The sequence below is a fragment of the Stomoxys calcitrans genome, chromosome 2, assembly GCF_963082655.1.
Source record: "Stomoxys calcitrans chromosome 2, idStoCalc2.1, whole genome shotgun sequence".
NCBI lineage: Eukaryota > Metazoa > Arthropoda > Insecta > Diptera > Muscidae > Stomoxys > Stomoxys calcitrans.
In genome coordinates this window covers 200,920,560-200,942,006 of record NC_081553.1, presented here as the reverse complement: position 1 = coordinate 200,942,006, position 21,447 = coordinate 200,920,560, and the positions used below count along the sequence as shown (strand labels likewise).

The window sequence follows — 21,447 nt, the reverse complement described above, 5'->3', positions numbered from 1 at the left end:
GGCTGAAATGTTGAGCTCTGCGTTGGGTTTAAATTTTTTTTTAAATTGTGGTCCGATTAAATCTACATGCCGGCTTAGCTCCATGTATACCGATATTCTGATTAAACTTATTGAACAGTTACAGCACGCAACAACGAGGACTTCAATATAAGTTTTTGGCCTAGGCAACACTAAGTGATTTTGTAGCATAATCGTACTTAGAATATTTTGACGTACGACCATTGTTGGCGTAGTTTATCGCGTCAAGAGTACATTGATGAACTTAAACCTTTGTATGGCGCTAAAGCACCAACCTTAAGCACTGATTTGATGAATTCAGTCGTGACCGATGCTCGCTCAAGATCGAATTCAGTAGGGTGATCCAAATCAGAGAACATTGCTGCCCTGCTTTAACTTATAATGCAAGATCGTCATGTGACCCACATGAACACGTTGCCTAAAAAAGTTTTGTTCTCGGTGAATTCCGCACAATTTGACAAAAAAAAAAACAAGTAAAAGCGTGATAAGTTCGGCCCAAGTACCCCAATCGGATAGGAATTGCGCACTCTAGAGGCTCAAGAAGTCAAGACCCAAGATCGGTTTATATGGCAGCTATATCAGGTTATGGACCGATTTGAACTGCACTTGGCATAGTTATTGGATATCATAACAAAACACGTCGTGCAATATTTCATTTCAATCGGATTGGAATTGCGCACTCTAGAGGCTCAAGAATTCAAGACCCAAGATCGGTTTATATGGCAGCTATATCAGGTTATGGACCGATTTGAACCGCACTTGGCATAGTTATTGGATATCATAACAAAACACGTCGTGCAAAATTTCATTCGAATCGGATAAGAATTGCGCACTCTAGAGGCTTAAGAAGTCAAGACCCAAGATCGGTTTATATGGCAGCTGTATCAGGTTATGGACCGATATGAACCACACTTGGCATAGTTATTGGATATCATTACAAAACACGTCGAGCAAAATTTCATCCCAGTCAGATAAGAATTGCGCACTCTAGAAGCTCAAGAAGTCAAGCCCCTAGATCGGTTTATATGACAGCTATAGCAGGTTATGAACCGATTTGGACCATACTTGGCACAGTTATTGGATATCATAACAAAACACGTCATGCAAAATTTCATTTCAATCGGATTGGAATTGCGCACTCTAGAGGCTCAAGAATTCAAGACCCAAGATCGGTTTATATGGCAGCTGTATCAGGTTATGGACCGATATGAACCACACTTGGCATAGTTATTGGATATCATTACAAAACACGTCGTGCAAAATTTCATCCAAATCGGGTAAGAATTGCGCACTCTAGAGGCTGAAGAAGTCAAGACCCAAGATCGGTTTATATGGCAGCTATATCAAAACATGGACCGAAATGGCCCATTTACAATACTAACTGACCTACTCTTATAAGAAGTATTTGTGCAAAATTTCAAGCGGCTAGCTTTACTCCTTCGAAAGTTAGCGTGCTTTCGACAGACAGACGGACGGACGGACGGACGGACAGACGGACGGACATGGCTAGATCGACATAAAATTTCACGACGATCAAGAATATATATACTTTATGGGGTCTCAGACGAATATATCGAGTAGTTACAAACAGAATGACGAAATTAGTATACCCCCCATCTTGTGGTGGAGGTTATAAAAAAGTCCCGTACCGATTAGTGCAAAGAAATTTTGAAAAATACGATCGTGGAGCTTTTAAATACGTTCTTAAGATCGTCACCGAGCTGAGAGTCTCATACGTCTTGTTATGATACCGAAAACTATTCTGACATCCTTCTTACAGCCTTTTAGTAATAGCCTAGTCTTTTCACGATCCAAATCCCTCAATAGGATTTTCGTAGTTTAACCGACCGTTTCGCTGTTCTATAGCGTTACATAAGCGTTCGCCGCCGACGCCCTTAACTGGGACTGCGTCGAGCCGGATTGCTTCGGGTTAACCAAGTTTATTGACGACAGTCCCCCTTGCTCCGCTATGGACCGACACCCAAACAATGCAGATCGGGCCGTCCTCATAGAAGGCGTAAATCTCCTTCTTACACTCCAAAACTGTTCGTGACCTTAGAAATAGAATTCAGTCCCTGGGTTCTCAAGCTAAAGCGGACTATGTACCGATTTGGACAGTACTTGTCACGATTCGATTACCGGAAGTCGAAACAGAATATTGTGTACAAAATTTCAGCCCGATCGGATAACATTTGCAAGCCGCAAGGGGCTCAAGATTTCAAACCAGGAGATCGGTTTATATTTGATCTATTGGGTTGCCCAAAAAGTAATTGCGGATTTTTTAAAAGAAAGTAAATGCATTTTTAATAAAACTTAGAATTAACTTTAGTCAAATATTCTTTTTTTGCACGTTTTTTTCTAAAGAAAACTAAAAGTAATAGCTGATAACTGACAGAAGAAAGAATGCAATTACAGAGTCACAAGCTGTGAAAAAATTTGTCAACGCCGACTATATGAAAAATCCGCAATTACTTTTTGGGCAACCCAATATATAGGACTATACACCGATTTCGACGGTACTCCTCACGATAATTGTAATCGTTGGCAATCATAACGGAACACTGAGTAAGAATCAGATAATTATTCTATTTTGGCACCCCAATCAAAAAAAAAAAACATCCATATATATTTTGTCCATCTATCTTCCATCTGGGTATTACAAACAAATGCACTAAGTTATAATACCTTGTACCTCAGTGGTGGCGTAGGATTTAAAAATTTTAATATTTGGGAATTATTATATTTGCATTAACTTTTTTAAAAATTTTCGTACGAAAACACCGATTAGTTGAAGGGGGATCTGAAATATTATACTTTTTTAAAATTCTTCTTTTTGTTTTTTTTTTATTAACACCACCAACGGAAGGGGGTATACTAATCCAGTCATTCCGTTTGTAAAACTTTGAAGTTTGGTATGTCGAATAAAATCATGCCCTACAACTTAATTAAATTTGTATCCATTTTCAGAAGAATCAATTTCATAATATTTTCATGTTTATACCCTCCACCATAGGATGTGGGGTATACTATTTTCGTTATTCTGTTTGTAACTACTCAAAATATTCGTCTGAGACCCCACACAGTATACATATTGTTGATCGTCGCGACATTTCATGTCGATCTAGCCACGCCCGTCCGTCCGTCTGTCTGTCGAAAACACGTTAACTTTCGAAGGAGTAAAGCTAGCCGCTTGAAATTTTGCACAAATACTTTTTATTAGTGTAGGTCGGTTGGTATTGTAAATGGGCCATATCGGTCCATGTTTTGATATAGTTGCCATATAAACCGATTTTGGTTCTTGACTTCTTGAGCCTCTAGAGTGCGCAATTCTTATCTGATTGGAATGAAATTTTGCACGTAGTATTTTGTTATGATATCCAACAACCGTGCCAAGTATGGTCCAAATCGGCCCATAACCTGATATAGCTGTCATATAAACCGATCTTAGGTCTTGACTTTTTGAGCCTCTTGAGGTCGCAATTCTTATCCGATTGGAATGAAATTTTGCACGACGTGTTTTGTTATGATGTCCAACAACTGCGCCAAGTATAATTCAAATCGGTCCATAACCTGATATAGCTGCCATATAAACCGATCTTGGGTCTTGACTTCTTGAGCCTCTAGCGTGCGCAATTCTTATCCGATCAGAATGAAATTTCGCACGTCGTGTTTTATTATTATATCCAACAACTGTGCCAAGTATGGTTCAAATCGGTCCATAACCTGATATAGCTGCCATATAAACCGATCTTGGGTCTTGACTTCTTGAGCCTCTAGAGTGCGCAATTCTTATCCGATTTGACTTAATTTTAACACGACGTGTTTTGTTACGATATCCAATAACTGTGCCAAGTATGGTTCAAATCGGTCCATAACCTCATATAGCTGTCATATAAACCGATCTTGGGTCTTGACTTCTCGAGCCTCTAGAGGGCGCAATTCTTATCCAATTTGGCTGAAATTTCGCAAGATGTTTTTTATTGTTACTTTCAACAACTATGTCAAATAAAGTACAAGTCGGTTCATAACCTGATATAGCTGCCATATAAACCGATCTGGGATTTTGACTACTTGAGCCTCTAGAGGTCGCAATTATTATCCGTTTTGCCTGAAATTTTGTACGACGGATTCTCTCATGACCGTCAACATACGTGTTTATTATTGTCTTAATTGGTCTATAGCCCGATACAGCTCCCATATAAATCAATCTCACTATTTTAGTCTTTGAGCTCCCAAAGGGCGCAATTCTTATTTGAATTGACTGACATTTTACACAGGTCTCCGGACCATATCTTGCTATCGCTCTAATAGCAGAGCAAATCTTTTCTTATATCCTTTGTTTGCCTAAGAAGAGATGCCGGAAAAAGAATTCGACAAATGCGATCCATGGTGGAGGGTATATAATATTCGGCCCGGCCGAACTTAGCACGCTTTTACTTGTTTATTTTCAATTTTTCATTTTTGTTCACCGGGGCATCATTGTTCCCCGTTTGGAGTCGGCTTTTAAGTGGAGGTCTTTTATCATAGAGCTTAAACAGCACTCATTGATATATGAGAAGTTTACCAGTATTCCTTAATGAAATGTGAGAAATTTTGCATACCAGCCTATAGACCGATTTGGACTATACCAAGCGCGATAATTGGAAGTCGTAATGGAACATTATATGCAAAACTTCAGCCCAATCGTATAATAATTGCAAATCTGAAGCGATGTTGTTGTTGTACCAGTGTGTTGTAACTGAGGCGAAACCCTGGCCGATGAATGATTCCATATGGTCAATCCGGTAAGTACAACCGGCTGCCACGGAATTGAAGTGATATTACCCATTTTCTATCCCCAAAGACCTACATCAATCAGAGGTACCTGTGCAAAATTTTAAGGCCGCTTGCTCTACGCGTTTGAGTACTATCGTGAGTTCCACAGATAGGCAGACAGATGGACGAACGGACAGATGGACGGACGGACAGATGCACGAACGGACAAATGCGCAGACGGACAGATGGAAGGACGGACAGATGGAAGGACGGACAGATGGAAGGACGGACAGATGGAAGGACGGACAGATGGAAGGACGGACAGATGGAAGGACGGACAGATGGAAGGACGGACAGATGGAAGGACGGACAGATGGACGGAGGGACGGATATTGGTATATCGAATAAAAATGTCAAGATGATTTGGAATATATACAATTTATGGGGTCGCTGATGAAAATTACGAGGGGTTACAGACGGAATGACCATCCTATGGTCGCGGTTATAAAAAATGGTATTTGAATTTAACAAATCGACTTTGATGAAATTTTCATGTAACTTAAAGTTTATGCTTCTGAAGTATATAGGACATTTAAGTTTTCTACCCTACCCCCTTACTGATGTACAGTCCTACAACACCTACATTGAGGGTTCTAATACAACTCACTGTTGCAAAATCCAGCGAAATCGATTAACTACAATCGAATTGTGCGCGGTTTATATGCAATTCAAATTTGGCCATGGACATTCTATTAAGGAAATGGGACAAATTTCTTACATATCACTGAGTGCAGGCCGATTCAAATTTTAAGCTCAATGATGAGTGGACTCCTGTTTAAAGCCGAGTACATGCTAACTTCCGCGCTACGGTGGCCCCAGGGCGGTTTATATAGTAGCCATATCCATATATGATACACTATTCTAAGCGATATCAGGGAAAAAATTGGTAATTTATTTATTATTATTAGCATCTACATCTAAATATGCTGCAAAATACTCTAGAAGGTATAAGTATAGTAGTATATATAAGGTACAGATATCTGGGGTTTTTTTCAATTCAATGTTAGAATGCCACTCTAATAACTCTCTTTGTTTCTGATTTCAGCAAATTCAGGTAAGAAATTCTCCTTTTATGGGGTAAAGACCCAGATCCCAGCTAATGGGTTGCCTAAAAAGTAATTGCGGATTTTTCATATAGTCGGCGTTGACAAATTTTTTCACAGCTTGTGACTCTGTAATTGCATTATGTCAGTTATCAGCTGTTACTTTTAGTTTGCTTTAGAAAAAAAGTGTAACAAAAGTATATTTGATTAAAGTTCATTCTAAGTTTTATTAAAAATGCATTTACTTTCTTTTAAAAAATCCGCAATTACTTTTTGAGCAACCCAATATAATCAAACATGTTACGATTTGGCCTTTTCAAGAAATGAACTTTGATCTCTGCCCACTTTCAGATCAATATCTCAGTTTTTAAAGGTTTTAGCGTGATTACAACATATGACCGACCAAACCAAGAAAGGACGGACAGACAGACATACAAGCATTGTTAAATCGCCTTAAAATTTTGTACGGACCAATAGTATATGTCTATATTCTTTGTAGGGTCGGATATAGATATTTCGTTGTCTTGATGAAATAAATGTGCCACCTATCCATCCGTATGGTGATCGCTTCAAAAAACGTAATACAACCTAATAGCGAATATTAGTCGGACAAGTCTTCAAATAAACATTAACACATAGAAAATCTATTTATATTACCAGTGTCGTATTCCTCTTCATCTTTTTCTTCTATCACTATGTTATCCAATTAGACAATTAAATGTCATAACGGGCATTATTAGTGAAACTCCATAGACAGTAAAACAAAAGAAATCTCTTAGTTTTATTTTGGCCACATAATCTCAGACCTTTCATTGAATGCTCAAAGCGATGCTCAATAATCCATTCTTCAAATCTGGCTGAGTATTAATTTGTAGATGGATTTTTAAAGCGCCATCCACCAGTCCAACACACCATATAGAATTATTTGTTTAGCAACTATAGCACATAGCTAGGTCCCAACGAAAGCCAATTTCGAAGCTCGCTCGGATTGCCAGTAACGCCAGGACCTCTTCCGGCCCTTATTTCAACGTCTTGCGAAGATACTTTTGGGAAAAACAAAACTCGCGATGGTCTTTTGGAGGGTAAACATCCATTATTTTAATTGAATATACGGTGTATGTTAAAGTGCAAACTGTGCAGTTTTTGCAATCACCATAATAATGTTTATATACGAATATTCGATATCATATAAAAACTAGTAAAAGGGCATAAAGTTTGGCCGGGCCGAACTTTGCATACCAACCTCCTCGGGTATATATATAAATCACCTTTCATCATAATCCGGTGGGAAATAGCATAATTGAAATGGCGTGAACCCATTGCCCAAAAAGTAATTGCGGATTTTTCATATAGTCGGCGTTGACAAATTTTTTCAACGGCTTGTGACTCTGTAATTGCATTCTTTCAACTGTCAGTTATCAGCTGTTACTTTAAGCATGCTTTAGAAAAAAGTGCGAGAAATTTTGTTTACATTTGTTTGTTTGGAGCATTTTCGTCATATTTTACTTTATTATTTCCGTAAAGGAAAAAACGCGGAGCAGGTTGCTAAAAAGTGACGAGATGTGTATGGTGATAAAGCCTTAAAAGGAAGACAGTGTCTAAATTGGTTTCGCAAATTCCGTTCTGGAGATTTTTCAGGTCGGCCAAATGAAGTTGATGATGACCAAATCAAAGCATTAATCGAATTGGATCGTCATGTAACTGAGCATGAGATAGGAGAGAAGTTAAATATACCAAAATCAACCGTTCATTATCACATAAAAAGTCTTGGACTGGTGAAAAAGCTTGATATTTGGGTACCACATGTATTGAAAGAAATTCATTTAACAGACCGAATCAACGCTTGCGATATGCACCTTAAACGCAATGAATTCGATCCGTTTTTAAAACGAATCATAACTGGAGATGAAAAATGGATTGTTTACAACAACGTTAGTCGAAAACGATCATGATCCAAGCATGGTAAACCAGCTCAAACCACTTCAAAGGCTGATATCCACCAAAAGAAGGTTATGCTGCCTGTTTGGTGGGATTGGAAGGGTGTGGTATATTTTGAGCTGCTTCCAAGGAACCAAACGATTAATTCGGATGTTTACTGTCAACAATTGGACAAACTGAATACAGCCATCAAGGAGAAGCGACCAGAATTGGTCAATCGTAAAGGTGTCATATTCCACCAGGACAACGCTAGACCGCACACATCTTTGGTCACTCGCCAAAAACTGAGTGAGCTTGGCTGGGAACTTTTGATGCATCCACCATATAGCCCTGACCTTGCACCATCAGACTACCATTTGTTTCGATCTTTGCAGAACTCCTTAAATGGTAAAACTTTCGGCAATGATGAGGCTATAAAATCGCACTTGGTTTAGTTTTTTGCAGATAAAGGCCAGAAGTTCTATGAGCGTGGAATACTAAATTTGCCAGGAAGATGGCAAAAGGTTATCGAACAAAATGGCAATTATATATTTGATTAAAGTTCATTCTAAGTTTTATTAAAAATGCATTTACTTTCTTTTAAAAAATCCGCAATTACTTTTTGGGCAACCCAATATATCGAAATATGGTCCTATTTGGAACAAATTCGGCACTGATATTGTGTGGTCTAATAAATACAAGTCACTGTTCAATTTTCTAGAATATTACAGCTATATCCACACGATTGTCGAAAAGCCTAACATAAGTCACTGTGTCAAATTTCAACGAAATCGAATAATAAATGCGCCTTTTAAAAGATTTTAAATGGTGATCCAAATCTGGACCGAACCGGGTCTATTTCAACAAGAAAAAGGCGTTAAGTTCGGCCGGGCCGAACTTTGGATACTCACCACCTCGTTTATATACGTAAACCACCTTTCATCAAAATTCGGTGAAAATTTCATACTTTATGTCCCATAGCAGTTATATCGAAATATGTTCCGATTTGGACCAAATACTAATAAGTGCAGTAGCTATAAATAAAAATAAACCGATCTGAACCATATACGACGCGGATGTCGAAAAGCCTAACATAAGTCATTGTGTCAAATTTCAGCGAAATCGGCTTATAAATGCGTCTTTTAAGGGCCCAAAACCTTAAATTGTTAAATTGGTCTATATAGCAGCTATATCCAAATCTGATCCGATCAGGGCCAAATTAAAGAAAGATATCGTAGAGCCTAAAACAACTCACTGTCCCCAATTTCGGCAAAATCGGATAATAAATGTGGCTTTTATGGGCCTAAAACCTAAAATCGGAGGATCGGTCTATATGGCAGCTATATCCAAATATGGACGAAGGATGTCGAAGGGCCTAACACAACTCGCTGTCTCAAATTTCAGTGAAATCGGATAATATAAATCGAATATATAAATAAATGTGGCTTTTATGGGCCTAAGACCCTAAATCGGCCGATCGGTCTATATGGGGGCTATATCAAGATATGGTCCGTTATAGCCCATCTTCGAACTTAACCTGCTTATGGACAAAAAAAGAATATGTGCAAAGTTTCAGCTCAATATCTATATTTTTAAAGACTGTTGCGTGATTTCAACAGACAGACGGACGGACATGTCTAGATCGTCTTAGATTTTTACGCTGATCAAGAATATATATACTTTATAGGGTCGGAAATGGATATTTCGATGTGTTGCAAACGAAATGACAAAATAAATATACCCCCATCCTTCGGTGGTGGGTATCAAAAGGATGTCGAAGGACTTAACCCAAACGTCTGCGAAGTCAGACAATAAATGCGCCAAGACTATATGGCAGCTATATTCAAATGTGGACCGATCTGAACCAAATTGTGGATGGATGTCAAGTGCCTTTATACAACTCGCTGTCCTAAATTTCAGCAATATCGGATAATAAATGTGGCTTTTGTCGGCCTAAGACCTTAAATCGGCAGACCGATCTATATGGGAGCTATATCACGATATAATCCGATATCGCCCATCTTCGAAATTGACCTACCTAGGGACAAAAAAAAAAGAATCTGTGCAAAGTTTCACCCCAATATCTCTATTTCTAAAGACTGTAGCGTGATTTCAACAAACAGACGGACATGGCAAGATCGTCTTAGATTTTTAAGACGATCCAGAATATATATACTTAATAAAGTCGGAAATGGATACTGCGATGTGTTGCAAACGCAATGACAACATCAATATACCCCCACCCTTCGATGGTGGGTATAATATTACCACTGTACCGCAGTGGGGTATATCGAAAATGTTGTGCTATATTTGTTTGTTTCGTATAGATTCATAAACAGCTGAACCGATTTTCAGGAAATTTTCACAGATGGTAGCGTTTGATATCCGAAGGAGATGCACCGATTTAAGCAAAATGTTGTATGCTCTCTAATGGTATGCTAAAGACATAAAATTTTTATAAAACTTTGAGGTCAAATAACCAGAGAGGACGCAACACCCGAAAACCCCCCAAAAGGACATGTTCACCGATTGCGATGGTATGGGTATCTAAAGAAAGATATTTAAGAGTAGAATACGAAATTGATATTTACATTTGACCACAGGTATCGAAGGTCCGCCCACCCCCAAAAGACGTTCAAAAATGATCTATTGCGGTAATATGGGTGTCAATTGAAAATTATTTGGAAGATTCGGTACAAAACTGTTATAAAATTTTAGCCTAAGTTATCTGGGGGCCACCCCACACCCCAAAAATCTCCAAACGGATATATTTACCGATTGGAACAAAAAGGGTTCCAAATAAAAGGTATTTAGAAGTAAATAAAAAATTTCATATAAAAAATCTGGTCCTTGGGCACCAGCTCACCCCCGAAAATTCCAAAACCGATATACCGATACCGATACGGAGAAATCTACTAGCTAGTATGGAACTTGAATGAGTGGTCTTCAACAATAGACTGTGAATCTGATATTAATGTAAGTGACCAAGCCCTTCAATAGAATTTGTATATCGCGACAATATGGGACTCAAAGAAAATGGCTTTGGCAAGGGTGTGAGAGACCGACATACATGTTGGCCGACTGAACTGTATGGTATTCAAAAGGTCAATGAGATTGCAGTAAGAATTTGATAACCACATTTAGGATAATGTTCTGACTGTCCAAACCAAGAAAAAATCAATAAGGAAAGGCAAAAGTCGGGCAGAGCCGACTATATAATTTTAAAAAAGTAAAAAGGTATTAAATTCGACCGGCCCGAACTTCAGATGCCCATCACCTCGGGTATACAAGTATATAAACAACATTTCGTTAAAATCCGGAGAAGAAATCACAATTCTGAACCTATAGCAGCTATTTAAAAAGTGATTTTTTATGTGCTATAGGAAAGTTTTTCAAAAAAAAACAAGTAAAAAGGCGTTAAGTTCGGCCGGGCCGAACTTTGAATACCCACCACCACGAGTATATATGTAAACCACCTTTCACCAAAATTCGGTGAAAATTTCATACCTTATGTCCCATATCAGTTATATCAATATAGGTTCCGATTTGGACGAAATACTAATAAGTATATAATAAACCGATCTGAACTATATACGACGCGGATGTCGAAAAGCCTAATGTCAGACACTGTGTCAAACTTCAGTGAAATCGGATTATATTAATGCGAATTTTATGGGTCCAAGACTTTAAATAGAGATATCGCTCTACATGGCAGCTATATTCAAATCTGGACTGATTTGCGTCAAGTTGCATAAAAATGTCGAAGAGCCTAATACAAAGCACTGTCCCAAATTTCGGCGAAATCGGACAATAAATGAGCATTTTACGGGCCCAAAACCATAAATCAAGAAATCGATCTATATGACAGCTATATCCAAATCTGAACCGATCTGGATGAAATTGAAGAAGTACGTCGAAGGGGATAACACAACTCATTGTCCCGAATTTCAGCAAAATCGGATAATAAATGTGGCTTTTATGGGCCTAACACCATAAATCGGAAGATCGGTCTATATGGCAGCTATATCCAAATCTGGACCGATCTGAGCCAAATTGACGGAGGATGTCAATGGGCCTTACACAATTTACTGTCCCAAATTTCAGCCAAATCGGATAATAAATGTGGCTTTTATGGGCCTGACACCTTAAATCGGAGGATCGGTCTATATGGCAGCTATATCCAAATCTGGACTGATCTGGGTCAAATTAACAAAGAATGTCGGAGGGCCTAACACAACTCACAGTCTAAAATTTCAGCTAAATCGGATAATAAATGTGGCCTTTATGGGCCCAAGACCCTAAATCGGCAGATCGGTCTATATGGCAGCTATATCCAAATCTGGACGGATCTAAGCCAAATTGACGAAGGATGTCGAAGGGCCTAACACAACTCACGGTCCCAAATTTCAGCAAAATCGGATAATAAATGTGTCTTTTATGGGAATAATACCCTAAATCGGCGGATCGGTCTATATGGGGGCTATATCAAGATATAGTCCGATATAGCCCATCTTCGAACTTAACCTGCTTATGGACAAAAAATGAATCTGTGCAAAGTTTCAGCTCAATATCTCTATTTTTAAAGACTGTAGCGTGATTTCAACAGACAGACGGACGGACATGTCTAGATCGTCTTAGATTTTTACGCTGATCAAGAATATATATACTTTATAGGGTCGGAAATAGATATTTCGATGTGTTGCAAACGGAATGACAAAATGAATATACCCCCATCCTTCGGTGGTGGGTATAATAATAATAATAAAATTCAATAAATGCATGCATATTTATTTGAATCGACAGTACGATCCATATAATGTTAGAAGATTATTTCATGCAAATGTTGGCCGTGACTGCGCCTCAAATGGTTCTTCCGCTTAGTCTAATTTTGGCATACACTTTCCTATATTTCGGCCGGTATCTCACGAATAAATGCTACAATGCTGTCTTCCAATGCTTCAATTGATCTTATCTGTTTAAACACGAGCTTAAGCATAACCCCACAAAAAATAGTCTAAAGGCGTTAAATCGCACGATCTAGGCGGCCAATAAGCCGGTGCCGAACGTGAAACAAAATATTCACCGAACTCGCCTCTTAATAAGTCCATTGCTATCCGTGCTGTGTGACACGTGTCACCGTCTTGTTGAAACCACATGTCATACTAGTCAAGCTATTGCATTTTGGGCAAAAAAAGTTGGATATCATCTGTTACGTTACAATTTGCATCATCTTTGAAGAAGTACGGTCCAATGATGCCACCAGCCCATAAACCGCACCAAACTGTGATTTTTTTTTGGGATGCATTGGTAGCTCTTGCAATGCCCAAAATCGTCAATTCTGCTTATTTACATACCCATTGAGCAAAAAATGAGCTTCGTCGCTCAATGGAAGAAGCGCGCGATGAACTTTGTTACGGAACACTCATTTTGATAATAAAATTCAATAATTTGCAAGCGTTGTTCGTTTGTAAGACGATTCATGGTTAAATTGTAGACCAAACTGAAGATGTTTGACAGTGAAACAAAACACAAAACGTGCGTGAGCTGTTTAAACTAGTGTTATCAAAAAGATAATAGCAAAAAAATCTCCCTTTAGAAGTATGTTCCGGTCTGGACCAAACTAGCTGTTCAAAATTTCTTCAAAATCTTTGTATACATATAGCAGCTATATCCAAAAATGTTTCGATCTGCATAAAAATGTTTCTTCGGTATAAATACGCTATTTATGGAAGAAGACCTTCAATCGGGAGATCGGTCTATATGGGGGTTATAGCCGAATAGTGTCTGATCTAAAGCATACTCAACACGGACTTCGAAGGGCTGAACACAAGAAATTGTGCCAAATTACAGGGAAATCACGCAATAAATATGGCTTTATTGAGCCTAGGATCAAATCGGGTGATCGGTCTATATGGGGGCTGCCGATCTGGATTATATTTGGCACAGATATCGTGGATCTTAGCACACATTTTTGTACAAACTTGTAGCCAAATCATACAGCTTTTATGAGCCTAAGATCCTAAATCGGGAGATGGTTTATATGGGGGCTATATCAAGATAGTATAGTCCGATAAAGCCCATTTTCGAACTGAACTTGCTTATGAAGAAAAAAAGAATCTTTGCAAAGTTTGAGCTAAATATCGTGCCGTGATTTCAACAGACAGACGGACGGATGGCATGGCTAGATCGCCTTAGATTTTTACAAGGACCTAGAATATACACACTTCATAGGCTCGGAAATTAATATTTTGATGTGTTGCTAATGGAATGATAAAATTTATATACCCACTTTCCTCGATGTAGGGTATAAACAATATATTTTCAATTCAAATGACAGTGGATAAGCTATCAAGAATCCCGAGCGAAGCTAAGTGGGAGCATGAAGGGGAGCGGAGCGGGATTGAGATTGGAAACCGTACCGCATCGAATTGTGAGAACTCCGCTCCCATTCTATTGAAAACTGGGCCGTTCCGATTTAGCTCCGGCTCCCGTTCCGATTTAACTCCGTCCCCGTTCCGATTTAGCTTCGGCTACTACTCCGCCTGGTCGGCTGCACGGCCTGGTCAGCTGCGTCATGTTGTTTGCTGATTGTAGCAATATTCAAATATTTCGCCAAATCCACCCTTGGCGCCGGAATAGTGATCTGTATTTGGTGGGTTTAGAAGGATATTTAGTATTGCAAGTTGTTGAAATAGGGTCAGACGATCATTAGGGAACAAACCAAAATCCACCCTTCGTTCCGGAGTAATGATGAGGATGTTTAGTTGGCTAGGTCACGTTGTCAGAATGGATGAAGAAGCTCCGCAAACTGGGAAGACCAAAAGCCCGATGGAAAGATCAAGTGGTGGGAGACACTTCGAAACTTGGTGTCAGAGATTTTAGAATGAGCGCAGAAAATCGAGGCGCTTGGAACGCTATTCTACGTTCGGCTAGTGGAACAAATGTTTTGTCATAGCCAATTAAAGTACAACAAATGTTTCGACCATAAACGATAACTCAGTCTTACATTTTGACAAAGCTCGGACATATGTTCCAAGACTAGTTGAAAAGTATTTGAAGAACAGTGGATGATAAATTTAAGCTCATTCACCTTATTGCCGAGAATTTAATCTCATTTGATCAAAATTTCTTTCGGTTTGTGCACCCTCTCTTTCCTGGAATACAGTTTACTACAAAAGAGTTGATTCATTCTCTCCAAGCACCTGGGGGGACACCCGACCGACCAACCGATTTTCTTGAAATTTTCGCATATTGTGTAGGTTAGTCTGGAAGGCAACATAGGCTATATAATTTTTCGGTATCGGAAGGGACCCTCCCCCCTTATGCCAAAAACACAACCCAAAATCAAAAGTGAACCGATCGGGACAATATAGGTATCAAATAAAAGGTATTGGAGAGTAGAATACGAATATGGTATTAAAATTTTAGTTTAAGTACCCATTGGCCCCCCTCCAACCAAAAAAAACATATTGGACGTTCATTTCAAAATGGGGCTTAAATTAAAGGTATTCGGGAGTAGATTTCGAATCTGGCATACAAAATCAGATCGAAGTATAGGGGGTCACGCCACCCCTCAAAAACGCCATTAGACCCATTATGACTACATAATACTTGGCAGAACCGATTTTCTTTATATTTTCATAGATTGTATACGTTTGTCTGAAAGGAAACATACGCTGTATAATTTTTAGATATTGGGTGGTGGCGGACCCTCCCCCCTACCCCAAAAAACGGCACCCATATCCGCAAGTGGTCCGATGGGCACAATTAGGGTATCAAATGAAAGGTATTAGAGACCAGAAAATGAATATGGTAATAAAATTTAAGTCCAAGTACCCAGCGGGCCCCCAAAGCCCAAACTTCTCTAAAAAGATATATTCGAAGTTCATGTCAATATGCCACTCAAATGAAAAGTATTAGGCAGTAGATTACAAATATGGCATAAAGCATTAGGTCCAAGTAATGGGAGGTCGCCCACCCCCAAATGGGTATATTAGCCGACCATGGCTATATGGGACTCAAATGAAAGGTATTAGGAAGTAGATTGCGAATATGACATTAAAATTTGCATTCAAGTCTTGATGGCGCTTTTCCTCCTAAAGATACGTCAAATGGGTTATATGACCCATTCGTTTTTCTCGAAAACGACTTAACCGATTTGCAATCGGATTGATTCGTTTGAAAGCCAATAATAATATCTACAATTCCATACTGGTTTTGTCTACCTAGTACTCACCGTTCCCGAGATATAGATTATTTTTAGGTTGGGTCATTCTGGAAATGACTTGTGCGGATGAAATAGGTAATTTTCGTTTTTTTCGGAAACGGCTTAACCGATTTGAAATAGGATTGATTCATTTGAAAGCCAATAATAATATCTACAATTCCATTCTCGTTTTGTCTACATAGCACTCACAGTTTCCGAGATATAGATTATTTTTAGGTTGGGTCATTCTGGAAGTGACTTGTGCGGATGGAATATGTAATTTTCGTTTTTTCGCTTTTTCTCCTAAAGATACGTTAAATGGGTTATATGACCCATTATGACAATATGGGACTCAAATGAAAGGCATTAGAGAGTAGAAAACGAATTTGATATCCAATTTTGGAACCAAGTGTTTTGGGGTACGCCCTAAGGCACCCCCTAAACTGAACTTCATTTCATATCCGTTGGGAATAAAGAACGAATTTTATATCTATTTTCAGTACAAAGTGCCGGTGGCCGCCCCAGCCCAAAACACCCTCCAAACGGTTCATATTTACCGGTCATGGCAATATGGGGCCCAAATTATAGAGATTTGGAAGTGCAGCATGAATTTGATATCCATATTTGAGTGGAAATGTCTGAGGTGCCATCCCTCCCCTAAAAAGCACTTCTCATTACCCTAATTTTTAAAAACACCAGGAATCGAGCAGGGGCAAACTTCTCTTACATCAATGAGTGCTTTCTGGTACAAGTTTAAACTCAATGATAAGGGACCTTTTTTTATAGCCGAGTCCGAATGGCGTCCTGCAGTGCGACACCTCCTTGGGGAAAATTTTTCAAATGACCATGAATGGCATTGTACCTCGCAAATGTAGCCAGCATTAAGAGGGGATAAACACCGTTTTGTCCGATGTTCTCGCCAGTATTCGAACGCGTTCAGCGTCGTAGGGTACAATGGCACGAATTCGATATCCGCATTCAGGGCGAAGTGTCCCCACCCTAAAAAGATTTTAGAGAGTTAAAGAAGGCGCAGCGGAGCGGGCCCAGCTCGGCTAGTACTTGATATACTTAACTTGTATGATTATTTCGTCACGAAAAACTTGCAAAGAAACAAAAACTGTTCTTAATTACTATCATGAAATCCGCTTTGTACTAAAATTGTTATATTGGATAAATAGTGGGTTTTTTGGCTAGGTATTACATACATGTTTTATTTCATTGATATGTTTTCATGGCTTTGTTGGATTTTTACTGAAATACAATACAAGCATCAACTCTAGCAAGTTCGCAAATACATTAAAGGCTCTGACTTCAAAGATCTTAGCTAAGAAACTTGTAATCATTAGTTTTTCAAACCATTAACAGTTCATATTCAATAAAGTAAACCGCCGTTTTCATTTTGTATTGCGAAATTTTAGTTTTTTTTTTTTAATTTAAAGACAATCATACCAATAATCACTGAACGGAGTTTAAGAATTATGAACTTAAAATTTTTTGTTCATACTTAAAGTTAATCACATTCATAATCACACAATGATGTATTTCTCTTGGAAAAGAACAATCCATTGAAATACTTTTAGCCACATTGAACTGCAATATTATAAACTGTGTAAAAATGGTCATATGATGGACTTCATATCATTGCAAACCTAAAAATATTCAATTAATTTCCACTAGAAAATGAAAACTTTGAGTAGAAACTTGATTGTTTAATTGTTTACTGTACATTGTTTGCTTATAAAGATTTTAAATGTAGCATTTTTAAAAATTTCATATTATTTTAAATGTTTTTACAAGCCTTCATCTCCCACTCTTGTTAATTCAAAGTTAACATCCTTAGTGATAGTTTCTTTTAATGGTTATTGATACGTGTCATCATCATCATCATTATCATTATTCTGCTCATCACCTCCGAATAGATTTGCCAACTCTTTTATGGGCTCTTTATTATGGTTGTTCACATACTTCACTCAAAATATCATTCACACAGTTTGAATGGGTTTCGATTAAATTTATTACTATTATAATTTTTTGATTTATTTTTGTTTTATTTTTGATTTATGCTTTTAACTTTCGTAGTCATAATTGTGGAAACTTTTTTTATTCCTCAAAAAGCAATTCAACATTTTTAATGTTAATTATCATTTTCATCATTACAATAACTTTTGATTATATGTGATCTCTTTCTTTTTAGGAGGGTTTTGATATTTTTTTTTATCCTTACTCCACACCACACATTTGGCATTAGAGATAGTCCGCGTTATGTTGTCCACAGCACACCGGCAAAATCGCAACTAAATCTTCATCCTGTTAGAGGATTACATTTTACGCCATTCAATTGAAATCACTTTTTAAATGTTGTCTTCACCATTCAACTTGTTGTTGTGGCTGTTAAATAAAAGATGCTCATTTGTTGGTATTTGTGTTATTGTTGTTATTGCCCTCCCATCCTTATTTTAGCCTACTGCTCTCGTTGGCGCTGCTTTTTGTTATTGTTTTCAAAAAGTATGTCAATGTAAACTAAGGAAAATCAGCTGATGGCAGTGAAAGAACTGTTAATGTAATGGACCATCTCTCAGCATAACACTGGAATGTTAGAGTTGTTCTCATTCTGTAGGAAAAATAAGAGAAAAGTTGTTGTTGTATATCAAATAGCAGAGATGTGCTCTTATAATGTTCAAGTTGCCCAAGAAAGAATAAAATAACAGTATATTAAATGTTGCAGAGATGTGCTCTTTTTATGTTAAAGCTGCACAAAAAGGGATATGGAGTAGAACAGGAAAAATAAGTTTTATCTCGTTTCTCATTGCGCTGAAGGGCAGGTACACTTAAACGCCTATGTTCCTAATTCAGATGTGTGTTTGATATCCTATCCCCTTGCTGTGGGTTTGTAAAACACCTGGATCCATTGCACGACACTTGCTTGGTGGACCAGAAATCGCGATCCGAGTAGCCGGTGTAGTGCTTTATCAACACCACACATTTGCCTAACTTTTGTGCTATTCTTTGCTATGTCATTCTTTGAATAGAAGCATTTTACTTAATAGTCTACAGCCGGACAAATATCCTGCATGGAATCCTAGGAAATATAAAAACTTGGACAAAAAGTTTCTCTTAAGCTAGGTTGACAATTGAATAGCAAAATACAAATTTGCCCATGAAAATTCCATTAACGAACAGCGCGAATACTTCTTTCATAGCAATGAGTGCTGTCTGATGCAAGTTGTAGCTCAATGATAAGGGACCTCTTTTTTTGGGCGGGACCGAACGGCTAGCCGCTTAAGCGATATTATTAGGTTAGGTTGAAAAGAGGGTACCGATATCTATCCGCCTCATGCCACTATGGACATACACCTTAGCCAGTAATCGGCTTGTTGTGCACTCTAAATACTTAAAAGTAAGCTTGAAGAAGAAAATCTAAGTATGGAGAAATTTATATGACATACACACTGATCCAATCCTTAGACCAGTACCGAGTGAACCCGGTCCTTAGAGACTGTATAAACCATATGCTAAGGAACAGGTGGATAAATTGTGTGTCTCATGACATAAATATAAGTGAGAAAGTGACACAGGGCAAGCCACAGAGGGGCATTTTATGACCACCATAAATGACCTTTTGCGGATGCTGACTGAGGAGGGATTTGAACCCGTCTGCTACGCACACGATGTTATAATACTTCGAAGAGGTAAGGATCCGACGAGTTATGGAGAAGCGACGAAAGGGTCTTGCATATGGCATATGACTGGGCTAGACCCAGAGGTCTCAATGTTAACCCAGAGAAGATTGAAATATGCCTTTTCACGAGGAAGACGAAGGTGGGTCAATTTAACGCACCACATTTCCTCAATAACACGATTTCGATATCTGACAAGGTCAAATACTTAGGTGTGATCTTCGACAGGAAACTGAATTAGAAGTGTCACAATCAGGAGCGTACTGAGAAGGCTCACAGATGTTGGGCACTATGTAGACGGGCCGTAAGCTCGAAATGGGGCCTGAATCCTAGGATAGTCAACTGGCTCTGCAGGAGCGTGATTCGACCAATACTTACTTATACCTCAGTAGTTTGGTGGACTGCTATGGAGAAAAAGTGCAACATAAGGACCATACAACAGGTTCAGAAAACATGTTGTCTTGGCATAGGCGGAGCGATGAGGACCACTTCCACTAGGGCACTGAAGACTATGCTAGATATTCGATCCATTGACATACAGTTTAAGTGCGAGGCAGCCACTGCGGCTATGAGACTTAAGGCGATGGGAGAATGGATTGAGGATGGGAGCAGTTCATACCATGGCAGTATAATCGAGGCGACGATAGGAAACCTGGACGGAAGGGAAGAGTTTTCCGATCGGATACCTGAGATGAACCTTGAAGTCGAGTGCTAGGCACTGCTGCCATCGGCACATTATTGGATTAACGGAACCCTAGTATTCCCATCTGGAAGATCATGTTACACGGATGGATCAAAGCTTGAGGACATAGTGGGCCTGGGGGTTTACATTGAGAACCCAGGGACTGAGATCTGTTTTAGACTGCCTGACCATAGTACGGTCCTGCAGACGGAGATCCGGGCGATCACGGAATGCGTGAAGTGGTGTGTCGAGTGTGAACATCTTTACCGACAGTAAAATTGCCATAAGGGAAATAACAACCAGGAGGGTAAGGTCACCAACAGGGTTGCAGTGTAAGAAGGAGGTTAACGCCTTCTCTGAGGATGGGAAAATCAGAATTGTTTGGGTGTCGGTCCATAACGGAGTAAGGGAAAATGAAAGCGCAGACGATTTGGCGGTGAAGGCCAGCGGACTGCCGTCAACAATCTTGGTATACCCGAAGCTTTTCGGGTCCACGCAGTCCGAGTTAAGGGAGTGGGCGACGAATGTGCATGCAACATTGTGGAACAGCGAAACGGTCGATAGGATGGCGAAAATCCTATGGGGGTATCCAGATTGTGGGAAGACGAGAAATGAAAGGAAGCAAAAAGGAGCTCAAACATAGCTATTGGTATCATAACGAGACACATAGGACTACCAGCTCACTTATGTAAAATCGGTGCTCCAAGTGATAGCATGTGTGGGCATGCGGATAAGATGATGAGACGTTGGAGCATTTCCTATGTCATTACCCGGCTTTCGCGTCCAACAGATACCGGCACTTAGGTGGAGACACAATATCAGACATGGAGCAACTTAGGGGAGTGGTATTGAAAACAATTAAAGATTTTGTAAGTAGCACGGAATTCCTTACTTAAAATTTTCTTTTTAGAGGTTACTTTATAGTTTTTTAGAAGGCAAAACAAGCCGATTACTGGCTTAGGTGTATGTCCATAGTGGCATGGGGCGTATTAATATCTGCACCCTCTTTTCAACCTAACCTAACCTAAATATCTTACAATAAAATATGGCCAATAGTAAACTGTTCAGTGTGAAGCACTCTCCATCAAT

The 21,447-nt window shown here is 38.9% G+C and overlaps 1 protein-coding gene across 2 annotated transcripts in view; it reads right to left on the bottom strand.

Annotated features, from left to right (window-relative positions):
* LOC106083275 (serine-rich adhesin for platelets) overlaps positions 1–18,275 on the bottom strand; it is a 111,353-nt gene extending 93,078 nt beyond the window's left edge. For both annotated transcript variants that reach the window (XM_059362774.1, XM_013246190.2), the window contains exon 1: positions 18,157–18,275. The gene's annotated coding sequence lies outside the window, so the exon portion shown is untranslated. The remainder of the gene's footprint in view (positions 1–18,156) is intronic.
* Between the last annotated feature and the right edge of the window lie 3,172 nt (positions 18,276–21,447).